At 43.5% G+C, this 19,402-nt stretch overlaps 1 protein-coding gene across 4 annotated transcripts in view; it reads right to left on the bottom strand.

The window, feature by feature from the left end:
• The window catches only part of zbtb16a (zinc finger and BTB domain containing 16a), a 132,621-nt gene that overhangs the window by 50,244 nt on the left and 62,975 nt on the right, over window positions 1-19,402 (bottom strand). The gene's annotated exons all lie outside the window — the stretch shown is intronic.

The raw sequence follows: 19,402 nt of genomic DNA, 5'->3' as shown, positions 1-19,402 counted from the left end.
TCACATGTATCACATTTAGAGAAGCTGAAGGAAAAAAAGGGCATTTCAAAGTTAATTTAGAAAACTTTGTTTTACGCTTAAGTATATCAGTCTGATCACCGTCATTGTTTGCAACACACTCAGCAGGCTGCAAACTTTCCAAAATTTTGCCCTTTGAACGCAACTTTTACAGGCAAACAGTCAACTGGGAGGAAAGTGGACCTTTAAGCAGCAACACAAAAATCAAGGAATGAATCTTTAACAACAACAACAAAATTAATCAATACAAACAGTTTAGCAGTGGTAAAGCGGCACATTGCACGTATGTTGAAGTGAGAATACGTCCAGCAGTCCCACGTTTAAAACTGCAAAAGGACCCACTCAGAACATGTAAAGGAACTCTTTAAAAAAACAAATGCAGTTTATTTAAAGTGAAAATCAGCTGCTACTTCAATATCAGAAATGTTGAAATTGATAGATACTGGTATTGGCTCCAATGATCAGTACACTACAGGCAGTAATATCAAATTAAGATCATCAACTGGGCTTAAATTTTTTACAGGAATTTCCTGCACATCTCATTCCATCAGCAACACATGTGACAAGAAGCAAAACGTTGTAGTTTCTTATAAAGTCATCACTTGTGCCAGGCCTAAGTCCCATTTGTGTGACGTGGCAGAGCACTCAGATCAGAAAACTGACTGACAACATGCTCATGTTTAGAGGTCTGAAACTCTCTTATCTGCAGGTTTAGGCTTTCATTATTTCATCTTTTTTCATTTTTGGAGTATTTGAATATATTTGATTGATTAATGGGTATACTGCCGTATATAATTTTGCTACATTTAGCTTTGTAATTTGATGAGTCAAACTGTCCGCCTTCTCAGTGGTCGGATTGATCTCCAAATGTCATGAATTTGCATGTAGTGGCAGGGGGTGTCTTCTCCTTCCCCATACATGCTTGATATATGCTAATAATTAGTTTTCAAATGGTCCATTTTTGTGGCCATGTTTGTGAGAGTTCAGAGGTTTAGTTGACAAGCACAATATTCCCTCACTTTGCAGTTCTGTAAGTGTGGTTTCTCTTCCTTCCAGATGCATATTTTACAGTGAACACTCTTTGTGTTCATACATGCGGTGGACTTGATATATTTCAGGTGTGAACACTTGTGTCAGCTAAATACACATGTACCAGGCTGACGCGCACTCCTGCTCCGGACTCATGGCCAGGAAGCTCCGCTTGTGTTGCACCACACTCTGTTTCTGTTTATGCAAGCGGATCAAGCATTGTAGCCCTCGTCCGGACTGCCGTGCTCGCCTTTACTTTATGAACGTGTGCAACCTTGTGCAACAACAAAAGGAGAGACAGGAGACTGGCATGCATGCATACACTGCTGTTGGAGGGCACATCAGATCAGGCCCAGGCAAACGACTTTTTATGGCTTGGCAACAAGCAGCGTACATGCCATACACATCACACATCAAACAGACGCACACACACGCACATTTAACATCTGGATATTGTGTGTGTGTGTGTGTGTGTGTGGGTGCGCGCGTCTGTTTCCAGTGTGAGCACAGAGTGATCTCTCCTAACCAGACCTTGGTTTGTTCTTGGCACAGCCTCCTGGGTTACGACACCTCCAGAGAGAGAAAGAGAACACAATGAAAACAGGAAGCCAATTCTTAGATGACAGAAAAAAAAAAAAGCCAGGGAGAGATGGCTTGTGTGGTTTTGCAACCACAGCCTGTGACATTAGGGAACGGCCTGTACTGTAATAAGCCCTACCAAAAGCAGAAATGACACGGACCGTACATGACAGAGTGTGCCTGCCAGTGGAGTGCTTATGCAACAAGTTATGCAAAAGACGGTACACTGCACAAGTGAGCGTGACTAGATCATAAGCCTCTGCGATGCAACCCTAAAAGCCAGGACATCCCGGATTTGTCTGCGATATCACAAGATTTATTTCCACTTAACAACTTTAGATTAAATAGACTGAGTTGGCGAGCAATGTCCTTTTTAATTGGCTGCATATTCAAGAGGCATAATTTGCAGTGTGAGCGTATGGCGCGCCGGTGTCAAATGCACAGATGAGCATATGGCCGAATTAACTGGCAAAAGCAGCCACTTAACCTTTGGAGAACAAGACATGTAGCGGAGATGTAGACAGAATCCCGCAACACACCCACTGATGTCCCTCATTTGCATTAATCACATAGTACCTCCGATGCTTCTTTAACTCCCTGATTCATCACTGTTGGATCAACCGTAATCATCATTTTACTTTTTACATGCTACGGCTGCTCTGCTAACCCGCACTCGACTTCCATCACATCGATTCGAGCTCATCGATTGCCCTTGTGCTGACCAGCTGGTACAATTTTACGACCATGCGAGTGCAACCCTGACTCTATCGTGTGCTCTTCATCAGTGCTCACGGTCAATACACATGTATTGTGCGTACACAATACACAGATGTTTTCATTTTTGACAAACTGTTTTCATATTGTGCTTTTAACCCACATGTTGTCGTGTCTTAGATATAAAACAGGTCTTTCTTCCCCCCTACGTATCTGTTACAATCACATAAGTAGTCTGTTGCAGTGCATATTGTGTCACAGGTAAGTTTTTTGATAAGCAAGCTTCCATTTCCAATTTCCTTTTATTGCCACTGCTGTCGTCCGGCCAAGACGGGCTCCTCGGCGGCCAGAACAAACGGTTGTTAAACTGGGCGGCTTCCAGGTGCGAATGTGTGTGAGTGTGTGAAAAACCGAATTCACGCTCAGAAAATCTAATCTGATTGAAGAAATGAATGGACACCAGGGCCCGCCTGGAAGGTCAGAAAAACACACCGACAGGCATGTTTTGTAGTATTGTAAAATAATGGTGATTTGTAGTAAATCAGCTGAACACTGGCATGGTTACTACAAGTAATGACTCCGCCTCACAGACAGCGGAGCAACACTATAACCAGTCTTCTGGGAGGCCAAGAGGCGTGTGCTAAATGGGCCAGGGATAGGATTTTAGTGCAGGGCATGCCCCTGCTTGTGGCACAAGGACATAAATTGTCAGGAAATGCCTGCATGGTGCCTTGCTTCAAGGAGAATGGAGTTGTGTGAGGTCACCACGGGGCAAAGGGGGGAAGGAAAAAGCGGGAGCACGGGAACTCAGGGTACGCACAGGCAGGCAGCCACCCAGCCAGATGCCCGTCATTCTAGTTAGCCAGCTCAGTGCTAACAGGGGGCCCTCTGCTTGGTAACAGCCATTTTCACTGCCAAATTAAAGTGATAAATCTTGAGGAGCCTTTGATCACGAGAGGGTGGACTTGTTAGTTAGGAAAGACGGGGTACGGGACACAGAGGAAACACACACTTGACATCAGCTGTTACTTTCGTCGCGTGTGCTCTAAATAACAGTTCTCCGTGAACAGAAAATAAACTACACTCTAACCAGGAGGCCTGTTCAGAGTTACGCTGCAGAATCTAAAGGCGGCATCAAAGCAAACCTGATTTTTTTATTTCATTAACTTTTTTCATGTGCGCTAAACAAATATTTAAAGGGTGGCAGCCTGCCTGCTGCTCAACAGGAAACATCGGGATGAAAAAACTCAGCTGATGTGAGGCAAGTGTAAAAAAGTGATAATCAGAAAATGAAAAAAAGGGAAACAAAAGGTAATCTCCAAACAGTCGGTCCTGTTAGCGGGGAGTCCTGTGTCACATTGCCACAGATTCAGGCCTAAGCTGACATAATAAATGTTGCACAACCCATGCAGAGTTACTGTGTGTGTAGGCGTGAGCGTGCATGTGTGTGTGTGTGTGTGTGTGTGTGTGTGTGTGTGTATGCTGGGAGGTGAGGAAGGAGCGGTGATCAGGTGCCACATGCCGCTGAAGCTGCTTCCCTTTTCGCTTCCCTCTCTGAACTATTGCACAAGTGTTGTTGCAGCGCGCTGCGGCTCAGTTATTTCATAAAGGGCTGTAAAGGAGAACAAGCTGAAGAGGGCTCCCTGCCAGTCAAGTAACTGAGCAATATAACAGTCTTGCATCTACTGTAAACTCGATCCGTCCTAACTGGCCTTTGGTCCCACGTAAAGAAAGCTGTCCTTCATGTGGGGCACCTTGTTAGAAGCAGCAGCCTCTCACTGAGCTGATGTTGGAGCTAAGCTGTTGTTTCTGTTAATGCTAGTTCAAGGTGAAGTGTAACCTGTGTGTGCTAGCTGGTAGAAGGTTCATATCCGGTTACAGCAAGTTGTGTAATTTTACATAAACTTGTTTTTGTTTTTTTTCTGCAATAGTTTTCCTCCTCTTTTAAGTGGGCCGTTTGTTGTTTGTTGATGATTTAAATTTAGCAGGTCCTGCAAAGTGTGAGGAAATATTAGTGTTTAAGTTGGCCCTGAGCTCTGGGTTGAAACGTAGCACACAAAGTCCACGCCAAAGCTGTCCACATCAAGTCCAAATCTAATCCAGATCAAATCCACCATCCCTGCCCCCACCCTAACCCACCTCACCGAGCAGGAAACTTCATTTAGCCCCCCTGCACTGTGCTCACAGAGCCGCGACCTTGAAGTGCACCTACTACCATATGCATTTCACATATTTTGTGATGTTTTATTTACTTTCTTGTATTGTTTTTTCTTATTTACCGTATTTATCTTATACTGTGTGTTTCCCTGTAAGAGCAGTGGAAAAGGAAGAATTTCATTGTCCAGGGAAACTTGTTTTTAATTGTGCACAATAAATTCTTTACTCTAACCTGACTGAACACAAAGAGATTGTTAACTAAACGCACCTCAAACTATTTTAATGGAATTATTTATGATATGAGAAATAAGTAACAATACGATTTACAGGGTGGTTTTGCAAAGCCACTATTGTAGGTCAGGAACCTGTTAAACCTTTTAAATTAGCAAAGGCCTAAAATCTCAAGTAACTCAAGAATGAAATAAATAAAAAGACTTGAGTCGGCCATCACGTGACGTGGGTCCCCTCACACTAAGCCGGCGTTGTAGATCTTTGTTACGTGTGATTACTGCAGGGTCTAATTGTCTCTGGGGACTCTGACATTATTCAAGTGTGCTTCACTCTAAGTTAGCTGCCGTGGGCTTCCTCTGACTGTGGATCCTCCGTGAGGATTGTGGACGAGCCAAGTGGGCAGGGAAGCCCACGGGGAAGTGATGGCACATTCCCCTGCTTGTAATTTCCCCTGACATGCTAAATGCTTATTCTCCCATTTCTCTAAATAATAAAGTGCAGTGGTGTGTTGTCCTGTCTTCAGTTACACTGGGAACCTGAGCTGCAAAAGCAAAAGCATCCGTACGTTACGATGCGGAGACGATGACGAGAGGAAATGTAAACTCAGTGCACATTTGGGAGTTTGTGGGTGTGATGAGTGTGTTAGGGTGCGACGACACACACACTATCACCACACTCGCATCATCCAGCTCAGCTATGTGATCTCACAATGCCACCATTCTCATTCAAGAGAAAGGCCCTGTTTGTTTTTGTGACCGTATGGCCACACTCAGACTTGACACTTGTTGTTCCAACCTACTTTCTTTCACAGGTAGAGCAGATACGGTGCTAAGCATGCAACAGATGTCGCCCTCTGGGGTACGCAGTCTAAACAGAATCTTTCATCAAAGACAATAGCAGAATTAAACATAAGAGTTAGAGACTGTGCCTTTGCTCATAGCGACACACAAAAAGTAGGCCACCATGTTGGCGCCAGAGCTAAACATTTCATACTGCACAGGCGATAAAGAAAAGAGTGTTTCTTCTCTAACAACCGCCATTCATTTCATAATGTGGTGAAGCCATCAAACTTCCCATTTCAACATGTACATTAAGTTGCCTTGTTTTGCCAGTAAAACGTGCCACGACATTTAGAGTAATGTTCAAAATACAGAAAGAAGAATTGAAGATGCATTTTTTTCAGGAAATGGGCAAAGACATTCTGTTTCCTGCAACGCAGTCATCAAAATCAGCTGCCAAATGGTCTCACATGCCTGCTTGCATGAGATGGCATGACACTATTTAGCATTCATTACACACACGCACACAAAAATCCCTGTCCAAGAGCTTCCGCAATTGAAGCTTGACAATAGGGCTCGGCTGCTCCAAGAGAATAAGTCTGTTGTAATACACAAAATGCCAAAATCAACGATGGACAATCGCTCACACGTAAAAACGAGGTGAAAAACAAACAGTTCTGGTGCACATGAATGAAATGCCAGCTGTTTGTATACCTGGAGCTTCATACAGTTAAACGTATTGTGGTGAATATATGAGTAATCTATTTAGTTTAGTTCAGTTTGAGCCAGCAAGTTGTGCCTTGTGTGAAAGTTTAGGATCAACTTTGCACTCTTGTAGACTGAAGCTTGGTCATAAACTGTCTCAGTGTAAGTTTCTGCCAATCTGTGCTTGTCTGCTCGAGGTTGCTTGGTTTGGGCTAAACATATTTGCATTTCACATTAAAAGGCCTGCAGTTTGTCCGGATCATCCAGTGCAATGTCAAAATGACAATCGATGGCGGCTCATCCGTGGTTATTTTCTCTTGGTGAGCGTGAGGTAGGCCTTTCCACATGGATTGCTTTGTCTCACAGAAGTAGGAGTTTGGTCAAACATTAAAAGACCACTGAGACGTTGCAGAAATCCTGATTTGCTGGCTGATTTTTTTGGCACAAAAATACACTGTGAAGGTAGAACTGACATAATAAAACTTCACTTCTGATTTGTTTTCCTTTTTCCCTGCTCTACTTGCTATGCAGGCTCAGTTCTTGCAGGCATTTACTGTATGTGTGTATATTTCTGCAGGAAGCGACTGAATGATCGGCTCTCAGGAGTCAGGGAGGCTAAATGGGAAATTAAAAAGGCTAATTGCAGTGTATCTGTCGATGGCCGACCAATATCACACTCGGTGGTTTTTAACAGTGTAAACAGGGCAGCAGAGAGACAGAGAGAGGTAGACAGACAGATTAGGGAGGGAGAATGTGTGTGTGTATGTGTGTGTGTGTGCGTGTGTGTATGTGTGTGTGACAGAGGGAGGGAGGCAGACAAGCACAGTCACCAACAAAAACATAGCCTGGCTGTTCACTGAGCCTACATAAATGGCTTACGTAAGACAGGACTCTCAGTACCAAAAAACAGCAAAAATCCATAAACACCCCCCCCCCTCCCCCTCCCCAACTCCCCCGCACACACACTCACACACACACTCACACACAGGCTGGCTTCACTACACTTGTGAGGTCCTCCATTCATTCCCATAACCATAACAAATAACTTCCACTGGCTCTACTAGATTCATATCCTCAATCTTCACCATGAAATAAAAGTGAATCAATGGGCGAAATTACATTACACGTTAAAAAGAAAAATAAAAAAAAAAAGTTGATTTTCCCCCCAGCATCTAATACTCAATCTGGTTTACATACAAACAGCAAAACAAGTGCACACGCACTTTCACGGGAACACACACACACAGACGCAGTATGCTGTCAGAACAATGAGTACAGACACCACACGCTCCCTCCCGCCCTGCCTCGCTCTACCTTCAGCGTTATAACGAGCCGTGCTGTACAGTTTTATTTACACCAGCCTCTTATCAGTGGTACAGCAGCACAGAGACTGCCAATTGGAGAGGACAGGCCATGGTACTGCCTGTACCCTGTAGTGGAGTAGGTGTGTACCACCATGCTCCCAGCACGTTTTTATCAAGGCTCAGAAAAGACTGGGCCTACGCCAGGCTGCCTCTCAAAATAATAAAGTATACTCACACACACACACACACACACACACACACTCACCACAAGTACAGACACATTATTACACAGTCGCTTCCTGCGTACAATCGAGAGACTTTCCATTTAGGGATGTAATGGGGTAAAAGCCACCTTAAGTCATTTTAGCCACTTTTCATATGCAGGAAAAGAGTTGAGCAAATGCATTTTTTGCTGACATAAATCTTCATATTTACCAGGAAGCGTGTTGTGACAGATGGCAACGTGCAGGAGGTGGAGTTAAACATCAAATGTAATCAGGGCAGAGTTCTCTCAATACATTTTGGGACAGTTTTTCTACAGAGTGATATCAAAACAATATTTATTCAATGATTTCATGAAACAACAGGTGGCAAATAGTCGTTTGAAAATAAGAGCTGCAACTTTCAGTATTTAAGCACTTTTAGACGTAGGAGGAAGGTTCAGTCAACATATCTGTTGACACAGCAGCATGTGACAAAAAAGTACCTTTAATTTGAGGGATTTAACACGGTGGGCTGCTTTTTGTCTGTTGCCATGACAACTGTCAGACTATCGCTGGAAAAACACCAAATGTATGGAATTCATAAACATCAGAGCAACAGTTTGTTATACAGGAGAGGAAACAAAATTGGCCTCATATAGACACAACACTTTAGACAGAAAGCCGAGTAGCAAGCAGACATGACACAACACCACAGTAATGTCAGCTGCAAAACAAACTATATTCAGTTGAATAGAATACAAAGGGAATATATTTAATGTACAAACTTTGCTGTAGCCTCAGTGACAGCCTGAATTCATTGCCCAGCTAGCTTTGTTACCAGCTAGTCATGAAGAGCATCTGTTTGCTGTGGGGACGTTTTTGGTCAATGATTACAAGATGGCCACCATGTGAGTAACACTGCTGATTTAACACTCTTTGATTTAAGCTTTAGAGATGTTGATACAATTGATAAGACAAAGAAATGCACGGGACAGGATGAGGCAGAAGCTATCTAGTAGTAAAAAAAAAAAAAAGAAACCCTCTCAAGATAAAACTGCAATCTGACTCAGTCACTCGACAGTGGAACAAAGTGCACTGGGCAAACAGAATAGCTGCAAATAGAACATACATAATGTACTATGTAGATGATATTGCAGTAACTATAAAACACGTGCTGATTGTCAGAAATATCACTCTGACACGGGCAGAAATTACTTTATGGTGTGAGCAAACACAGAGCCAAAGATAAGGAGATAATCTTGCTTTCCTTTGTGTGTGTGTTTGTGTGTATGGGGGGGGGGGGTTAGACAAGCCATCAAAAGCACAGGAACATGTTTGCTCCCGATGATATTGTTATCGACGGAGAGGAAAAAGAAATCAAAGGGAAGCGAGAGAGCGCGAGGAAGAGGGAGGGAGAGGAAAAAAGAGGAAACAGATGAAGACAGAGAATATTCAGGTCGCATTTGACAGCTTTACGGTCTGTTGCACCGAATGGGATGTCTAGGGACGTGGCAAAGCAGACAAATATTGACTTGCAGAACGTTCGCATGCACACACACACACACACACACACACACACACACAGATGAGGAAAATACACAAGACACTTCCACATGAAGCCTCTAAATTCAGCCCCCCTTCAAAATGGATGAGCTCACATTGCTACATCAGTCACCCTTGTTTTTCGCCAAGCTCAACCTCTTAATCCATTTTGCCAGCAAACCAATTTGTTTGTCCAGTAGGTCACAGACAGTTCCCTGCCCTCACTGTTCCCTGTTCTCTTGTACTGTTTATTTCTCCCTTTCCTTTGCCTTACTTTCTCTGAACGACGAAGCCATTTCCAGAGCTTTTGCCCCCTGGGAGATCGAGGGCATCTCAGTCCACGCATCCGTCCCTCCTCCTCCTCCTTCCTCCCTTTCTGCAGTCCCTTCCTCCCATTTACCTCCTTCTCTCCCGTCCTCTTTACTTTCAAACTGTCTTGACGTCAGAGAAACCTGATTTAAAGTGTGCGCTGACACAAATGGACACTAACTCGTATGCATCATTTAAAACTGTTTCTTTGGCTTTTCAGAGCCGCATACAACGAGATTACTGTGAATGTGGTATTGGGTACATCGTGTCAGCATGAGGAGAGCTGGTGACAGGAAAATATCTGGAATATCTTGACAAATACTTGGATTGCAATAACATCATGTAATCCTAACAACTAACTTCTCTTTATGTTTCCTCTTGTGACACCGTGAGGTTAGCAGTTTTGGTTCTGAGGGCCTTAAAGCTATTGGTTGGCCTGCCATGCTTCTCTGTGAGAACACTGATGCTCTCCCAGTGACAGTGCAAACACGCCACACTACAGTGTTACGGTGACCATTTTAAACAGGGTCAGCATGTTAGCCTTGTCACTGTGTCACACAAGCAAGTTTTAAAGCAAAAGTTTGTTGTCTCATTATCTGATGACTTTTGTTCGTGATACCCAACGGTCGCTGACATTAAACCAGGAAGTGGCACCACAGGACGACAAATAAGATCCCACTGTAAAAACACGTAATTTTCCCATGTGTAAGAAACCATATATGTCCTGTCTTGCTGTCCGGTAACAGAAGTTACCCTGCTGTTGCCAGACACTGACCAAGTGTTTCAGAACACCCCCACCCTCTCCAGACCCTGGCCTCCCCTCCTCCCTGACTGCCCCTTGAGGTGAAAGGTGCCATGTGTTTTCAGCTTTGCTTTCAACCCCCCTCTGTTTTCAGAAAGAGAGGAGAAAATGAGGCTTTGACATGGATCTGTGTGCTCCTGCAGGCCACAGACCCAGTGTTATCTTCAGGTCCTTGGTTGGATGTGTGTGCATTTGTGTATGCATGTGGCTACATGGATGTGTGAATAAGTGCAAGGAGGGAAACAAGAGCTGGAAGCATGGAGGAAGCACCCGGGGCTCTCCTGGTGTGAAGAGGCAGGAAGTAAGTTAGGCTGCTCTGAAATGCCAAAGTGGACCATTTCTCACAAGCCTCAGGGTCTGGTATTAATAGATCCCGTTTGGACAAGGGTGGGTGGGCTTCTGGTGAAATATATGCTGACAAGAGTGACCTACTGCCGTTTGAGTCTACCAAAGTCTGTCAGCTGCAGCCTTGATGAGATCAAGCTAAACTTCAGACTAACTTGATGTTCTGTTTAAATAAATAAATTCTGCTGCTTGAGACTGCAGCTTGTAATGTGTAGCTTTGAAGGTTTCACTCTACAGAAATAATCACGCTTATCAACCCAAGCGGTTTGTGATGCTTTATTCCAAAATACAGCAATGGGACAAGAGAGTCAAAAGACCTGTTCCCGTGACAGAGCTGTGTACATAGTCTTACACCCCATTTACACCTGGCATTTAAATGGCATCTGTGTCTGGATACATTATCTGAACAATCAACCATCCAATCTTCACATTTTCATAAGGTCTTATTACTGAGACTGGATCTCTGCCCTCTCGAGCAAAACCTGCATGTGAGGAATTTGAAGTTGCAGCAAATCAACCCCAGACTCCCTTAAAAACATCACAGAGTTTTGTGAGTTGTTGAGTAAGAGAAAACTTTTCATTATTTGTGCCCTCTTGTACATTTGGCAGATGTGAGATATTAAGCTCTTCTGTTGCACGCTGGTCACTCTGCACCATCCGTCAATCATGTGCCCTCTTAAGAGCAGATCAGAAAGCAGATTCAGCTGCACAGACAGGTCTTACTGTACATCATTCATATCCCGCCCGCAATACTTTCATTTCTGGACAGTTCTGCTGAATGGTGCATCTGTTGGTGCTTCAGTGGCTAAGGAAGAGACGTGTAATCTGTAATTAGAGGCGTGTCTCTTTTAGCCTTTTGCCTGCCTGAATTCATCCATCCATCCATCCGTTTTCTTTACCGCTTATGGCCGCCCTCTCTGAATTCAATAAAGTGATATTTTGTGAACCAACAACAAATACCATCAGACATCAATGCTGCACATACCAACACGCCACACAGGTAGCATTTACACCTATCTAAGTTCCACACACAATGCAAGCCACGTGTTAATCCTTTAATGGATGATGTGTCAAACTGCATTTTAATGCAAGGTGTAAATTGGGCCTCAGAGACCTGTTAACCCTGACGACTCCACAAAGATTCTGTACATGACAGTGTGGATGTGTAAGTAGTGTGTTTGTTTAAATGCAGGGGGTTTGCATTTACAAGATTATTCTGACAAGGAACTATGACATCCCCCGACCTTAACAATCCAAACCGCTTGTCAATGAAGACAGCATGACAGAACTGTTGAGTTCTCCACTGATTTCGCAGTGCACACCTACAATACCATGCACAGTTTAATTATCACGGCTCACTGATGATTCCTATCAGGAACCACACCTGCTTTCTGAGGTCAAAGAGCTTTAAAGTAAGCCATCTGACACTCAAGATCAGTCTGGAGCAGGTCACCAGTCTTTTTTAAGGCCAGGATCCCTGACCTTGGCCCTGGTGAAGATCTACCAAGATCCAAATTATACCTCCAACCTGCAGATTTTTGTCTGGGTCCAACCTATTTGAACTACATGCTTTGGTCCAACTCTCAAACTGATGCAAACAAGAAAACACCAACTAATGAAACGGACCAGAGCCGTCTTGCTTGAAAATTTTACAATACATCATATCTTCAGTTCGAAATTTCATTATTTCAATTCATTCTGGTGCAAGAAATAAAGTCACATAGCTTATTTTCTACTCGTACGAGGAAATTATTTTGTCCATTTCAGACAACAAAGGACGCAGCGAGCAGATCATATAAAGTGCTGTCATTAACTGTTACGCTCATTCAGTAAAGCCTCATGCAACATTTTCTGTTGACATTTTAGAAAGCAGAACCGTGTGCTCACAAATTTCTCAGTGAGTGCAATTAAGCTAAGTGCATTTCTGTGTCCCATCTTATGCAGCATCACTTTTCACAGTGCCATCAGAAGGCCAAACTGTTGCAGTCATGTTATTTACATAAGTCAGTGTGATGGCTCTGACTGAATATTGTCTGTGAGCGCTTTGAAGTTTGGCTCATAGCTACAGACAGACAGTCTGCGAGGCGGATGTCAGTAAGGCAGCTCCTGTACTTTGATTTGATTATTTTCATCTGCCATCTCACAGAAGTACGTGGATCCAAAGATTCACCCACTTAGTGCACATGCGGTGAGGAGAGGAACCTTCTCCCTGCTGAGAGCCCCAAAAGTCGCTGTCCCTTGATCTGCCTTTCAGCTCCACGTCATTCTGCAAACCAACCATCTCTATGTCAGCTCCACTTGGCAAAGCAAACACTCACTGAATTCACTGCTAACTGTTCTACATCGACGTTCAGGACCAGGGTTGAGACCAATGCAGGAATATCTTCTGTCTAAGTCAACAAAACACCAGCTGAGCTCCATCACCGCTTTGTCCAGGGGAGCACAGTGCTGTCGAGGGTAAAAAGCATCCTGGTCTTTAATGGCCTGGATGGACATTTTCTCCAGGTTGAGAAAGTCTGTCGGCCTCCCGTCCTTTAGATGTGTGGTCCAAACACAGCATCCACTGTGCTTATCGCGCAGGGCAGGTGTCGGTCGTTCCCTTGGAGATCATTGCAGAGTGTATTAAGTTTTGATGTCCGGCCTATCAGAAACCCACAGGTCCAATGGCCATACATCAACTGACAGTTCCTCGTGTTCCTTGTCTACAAAAAAATCTTTACCTCCGGCAGCAAGTCAACAAACTGATGCAGAACTTTTGTAATGACTCAACATGGAAAAGTGGGTGGCAGCATCAAGCTCATCCAGTAACTTAAATGAACCGTTTTGATGCTCTTTCAGATCAGTTTGACCTTCCCAGTCAAGGCCTGCGGATGACTCACACATTGATGATTTACAAAGTTGTGAAATTCACGGTTATTACAGCACAGCGCCATAAATCTAACGCACGCACATTGCATTGCTGGGCCCTCATTAGTCTTAATTGCTGTCAGTCTGTGAATAGTCGTTTTGAGAGGCATATTTTTAAACTTATTGTAAATATCCTCATTTCATTCATTTCAAGTCCTCCTTTGTTGCAGAATCCTTGAAAGCCATTGTGACAAAAAACAACAAGCTGAGCTGTGAGTATTACATCCAGGGGCTCATCACACAGTAGTCCAAGACATTCACAGTGACAAGTCCTTGAAGACTGGCTGATCCACATCCCCTGACCGCTGCAGTCCCACGTGGTTCGGCATGAAGTGGGCAACCTCTGATCGAGAACTTAATGCCATAATTTGCTAATCCTTTTTGACATACACTCAATTGAGAACAACTGAAAGGCAAAATATTTGATATTTGACACAGTTCACTTGTGTTTATTTATGTTTTACACAGCGTCCAACCCAAGCAGTAGGTACAGTGAGGCACCGAGTTAATAAATAATCTGCTCAAAGCCATTCACTGCGGAGCAGCCAGAAGAACAACCAACAGGCAACGGGAAAATACTCCTCTGCTCGCTGATGAAGCTTTCTCATGCATACTGACAAGGGCCTTTTCAGATAATACTTTTAAGAACAAGTCAGTGTGAGATCGCAGTGTTTTCGACAGCATTATCTGTTAAAAGCTGCTCCAACAACTTTTAAACCCTGACGTTTTTTCAGTGCTCTCATTTCTTTACATTTTGTTTTTTATTCCTGTTGTGGAGCTCATCTCTGAGCCTTGTTTATTTCTTCAACAGCTAGTGAATGTTCCCATTGAATTCCTACTGCCTAAAACTTCAAACCAGCTCCTTTACTCAACAGCAGTTTTCCAGAACATTTTGACATGAAACAGAAGCTTGGCAACACCCCTCAAACAACCACAAACTAGTTCTGAACCTTTATTGCAATGCACACTGTATCCACGGTGCTAGCAGGAAACACATTTTTTTAAGGACATGCTTGGAAATCCTGGCATTTTCTGTATAAGAACAATAAACCAAACAAACCAAAGCCCTGCTAGTGTCACCGTAAGGCTTCATTTCAACAGAACAAACAACATAGTGAGCGGTTTTACTACTTAAGCCTCACCAGTAATGAGGTGAAAAAATGTTTGTGAGGATCACTTAAGCACAAGTCGTTTTAAGTGTTTGACCAAACAGCCAATGCCATCTTTGTCAGATCGCATCAGTCTTGCTTCATGCTCTGGGAACTGCGAATACTCAAATTCTTTAATTTAGCCAGCAGTTGTTGAGATATCCTACACGGCAACAAAGGGTTGGCGGACTGACATGTTCAGCTTTGAGCCACACCACTGGCAGGGCAGGAAGCAAATTTTCACACGATATTGGCTTTATTCTATGTGTGCTGGGAGGAGAGACAGACGGAGCTGAGACTCTGACCAGCAGTTGAACCCTTACCTCTGTGATCACCACAGACTGTTGCCCAACCAGCGGCTGGGAATCCAGCAATTGACATCCTCTTTACAGTGCTGTAAATGCATTTATAGTTCAAGAAGGGAAGGGATGAGATGGCTGCTGGACTGGGGCAGGAAAACTCATTTTGGCTGCTGTTTGCTGCCTGGGGGTTGCTGCTGCTGGTGGGCTGAGGCTTAAGGTGATTGCACCAAATCTAGACACAAGCAACACTTGATGCCCTGACTTTTTATTTTCTTCTTATGCAGCAGCAGGCAAAAATTAAGCAGCGATGGACAATGAAACCAAAGCAGAGGCTGAGGGCGTCCCTGAGACTGAACTCCTGCTCATTAAGAATGTGTGTGATGGACACACAATGCATTCAACCATTTTCACGTTCGCATACTCATTTTGTCAGATGCCAGGGAAACTACTGTAATGTCTATTCTATTAAAATATCTTTCTCTGCCCCTCTGCCCAGTCATCTCCCTGAGCCTGTGTCCTTGCTTTTTGCTATACAGTTAACCAAAATGGCTTCATGAGCAAGGAATGGCAGCAGTTGGTGTATGGCCCCTTACACACCCTCCCTCCCTTTCCCCAGGTCAATAACCTGTAAAGATTTAGTGTTTAGGGCCTATTATTTCCTGCTTTCAAGTCACACATTGTCAAAGGCAATGCTGAGTTTATTAAGGCTGGAGTCATGGGGTCTTGGTGGAAAGCAGGGAATACAGTGGTCACCTGGGTAGTAAAACTCTGTCAGAGAAAGAAAAAAAGGCTGGCAGAAATTGAAAAAGTGATAAAATTATCTGTAAAATTGCTGAGAAACTAAAAAGTTGGTGTTTTGAAGTTAAGCGGCTCCACAATGTGTGCATTTTCACATGCAGTGGTATGAAGATTAGTCACAGATACAGTGACCGAAAAGGCAACTCGAACATTGCTAAACAACTGTTGATGTAAGTCAGAACAGCTCAGGAAAGAGGCCGAGCTGTGCCAACAGAAACAACTGGAGACGTGGCCGAGAGTGCAGATGATAGGTTATCCAAATGCCTAAACAGGAAATGCTTGAAACACGCAGTTTTTTTCTTTACTGCACTCAGGTGCATTGATTTACATACTTGTTTATTTTGTCCGATTCCAAAATCCTCTCTTCCACCCTGTTAAATCTTCCACATAAAACATAATAAGTGCTGACTTCAAATGGGCAAATCGGATCAATTAGGGAAATCTCACAACAAGAGCTATTTAGGGGAATAAACTTACCTCAAAATACCACAGGACTTGTAGTCATCAAGCCTGTGTTTTCTGCCAAATGACACCACGCAGAGGTTACTCGCTCTTTTCCATTAAGTCATCTGTTTTGCCCAGATGGGTTGTCAGAGTGAGGATATTATTTGGTAAGTAAAGTTTTAGAAAAAGAGAGAAAGAAAATCCTTCATGTTCAGATTCTGTCCAGACTCACAGCACAGATGACATTGAGATCCAATTAGTTATCATTTATGAGAGCCTGAGCTCAGCTTTCTGGCTGCCTTCAGCAGCTGCTTTTATTTGGAGCTACAATAAAGTTAAAAAGACACTGCTTAAGGCATGCAAACTGCATTACACGTGGACACACAGAGCCTTCAATAAAGGACAGACATGGAGAAACCTTTTCCACATTCTGATAAGCGTAATGTGTGGCACCAAATCATTTTGTCAAAAGGTAAATTACCTGGAATTGAAATCATTATTCAAATAGACTCTAAAAGCATGTGCAAAAAAAAATCTTATAAAAAACATCTTATAATGTTGTGTTGACTAAAGAGAAATTGCTGAGCAGTTTGGACTTGAGGATTTGCTGGCCCTCTAGTGCACGGGGCCTCACATGCCTCTGGATGTAGATACAGCAGAAATGATACTGTAGAGGCAATGACAGCTCTTGGCAGGCAGCCAAAAGTCAGGAAGTGTGTGTATATGTGTGGCTGGAGGTGGTGGTGGTGGTGGGGATACAATCAGCTGAGGCAGAAATAGGCCAAATGGTGAGTGTACGGTTCAGAGGGTTCGCCTGTCCTCTCCTGTCCCCCTCTTTGCCGGCTGTTACCTTGCAGGGCCATCAGGGAAACTCTTTCATATATTCATTTATTTATTGTGTGTTTATTTCATTTTGCTTATTGTGGTGTGTCAGTTGCATATGAAAAACTGAACTGTATCATCAACTTCAACTTCCATCCAGGTTGAATAATTCACTGTTATGTGTTTATCTTCATGTGCAATTTTTAACACTTAAAAGTCCCCACTGTGGCTGTGAAACCATGCTGTACATGTAATTCATACTATACAGCAATACATTACAAATTATGTTTCCTTTTCTGCTGAATGTATTTTGACATTTAGGATTTTAGGATTTTTGAGATATTTCAGTTTGGCCTGTCTTAACTTGCGAGATAAAACATAAAGACTTTCAGGTAATTTCTCATTACTTTGTCCACAGGATGGATTAAATATCCCGTTAGTAACGATCGACTCAGATACGACGGCGATAACGTCGGCGAGGGCGAAACTTTAAGGATCTGCGTTAAACTGTGCCACTAGCGGCAAACGCGAGCGGCGTGAGGCACTTTTATTTTTTCAGCTGGATGTGCTTTTTGATGTTCAAGGAGCTGATTTATTCACTTGATGGAAACATCCCCAGTTAACGTGGAGTTTTCCAGCATTTCAAAGGATGACAGTTTGACAGAAACATCTGTATGGGTGGTGTGTGTCGTTGTCGTGCTGGGTGCACTCATTATGTCTTTGTGCTCTTTATGTCTTTCAGTTTAACCCACAGAGATGCGTTTGCATATTTAGTGGACATCTCACGAAGCAAAGGCTCTTTTCCTAAGAACTTTCACTGGGTACATTTACATGCAGTTCCCTTTTAAACTAGCTAATCAAGCAAACTGGTTTTGGGTCAGCGCCTACAAGCAGACAGGTTGGTGTCTGGGCTCACAGGGATCTGTGGCTTGCTTAAACAATTACTAAAACAGTAGTCTTTGGTTTTCAGGTTCCCTTTGTGTGACCATAAAGCACATAGCTGATGTGATGCAACATGCAGTGAGGGTGAGCGCTTATAAAAAAAAACCCTATACGCCAACATGGAAGCATTTTAAAGCTCCTGATGTGAATTACCTTCTGGGATCCCCTGGCTGTTAACTACATTAAGCCCGACTCCCAGAAGGAGTTTGAATTTGCTGATCTGGGGACACCTGTGGTTCGTGGTGGTAAGAACAAGTTTTAATAAAACATGTTTGAAATGACATACACCATGTGGACAAAAGTATTGGGACAGGCCTCTTTATGGGGCTGTTCCTCAGGGTTTGGGCTCGGCCCCTGACTTCCAGTGAAGGAGAATCTTAATGCTTCAGCACACCAAGACATTTTGGACAATGCTATGCTTCCAACTTTGTGGCAACAGTTTGTTGAAGGCCCTTTTCTATTCCAGCATGACTGTGCCCCAGTGCACAAAGCAAAGCTCCATAAAGACATGGTTGGATGAGTTTGGTGTGGAAGAACTTGACTGGCCCACACAGAGCCCTGACCTCAACCCCATCCAACACCTTTGGGATGAACTGAACCTCACAAATGCTCTACTGCATGAATGGGCACAAATTCCCACAGAAACACTCCAACATGTTGTGGAAAGCCTTCACAGAAGAGTGGAAGCTGTTAGAGCTGCAAAGCTGAATGTGTGTTTATAATGAGACGTCATTAAAGTCCCTGTTGGTGTGATGGGCAGCTGTCCCAGTACTTTTGTCTATATACTGTGCATACTGACCGACTCTGACTGAGATACATCATAAGAAGAGCTGCTGGTGTATTTGTTTATAACCGGGCCAAACAAACTGTGGCCTGAGAGGGTTAAATGCGTCACTTCATTTTGATAAAGACGTCATCCACGAATGTCATCGGAAATTGTGACCGAAAGCTGTCTTCCACATTTGATGTGATTAAAACAGGAAAAAGCACTATTACAAACAGCAGAGAGATGACAGGAAACAAGTGTGAAGGAGAACTAAAACTCCCAGGCAGACTCAAAGTGGGGACATTGTGGTTCATGGACAGCATCTTGACCCCCTCCACAAAACCAGTGATGGAGAATCTGTATTCTTCATGCATTTAAACACAGCCAGTTGACAGCACAGATATGATGCAGTCTGAAAGTCTGTTCACAGTGTTTCAGAAACTGTCTGCAAGACAGTCAACTAATAGTTGCAAATCAATACACACTGTACCCCCCCGGGGAAAAAAATCCTCTCTGGGGGGCCATCCAAAAAGCCTGTTTACTCCTGAACTGAAGT

This window comes from Scatophagus argus, chromosome 14 (assembly GCF_020382885.2).
Source record: "Scatophagus argus isolate fScaArg1 chromosome 14, fScaArg1.pri, whole genome shotgun sequence".
Classification (NCBI taxonomy): domain Eukaryota; kingdom Metazoa; phylum Chordata; class Actinopteri; family Scatophagidae; genus Scatophagus; species Scatophagus argus.
Note: the sequence above shows the minus strand (reverse complement) of the source record. Positions and strands in the feature narration are given on the sequence as shown.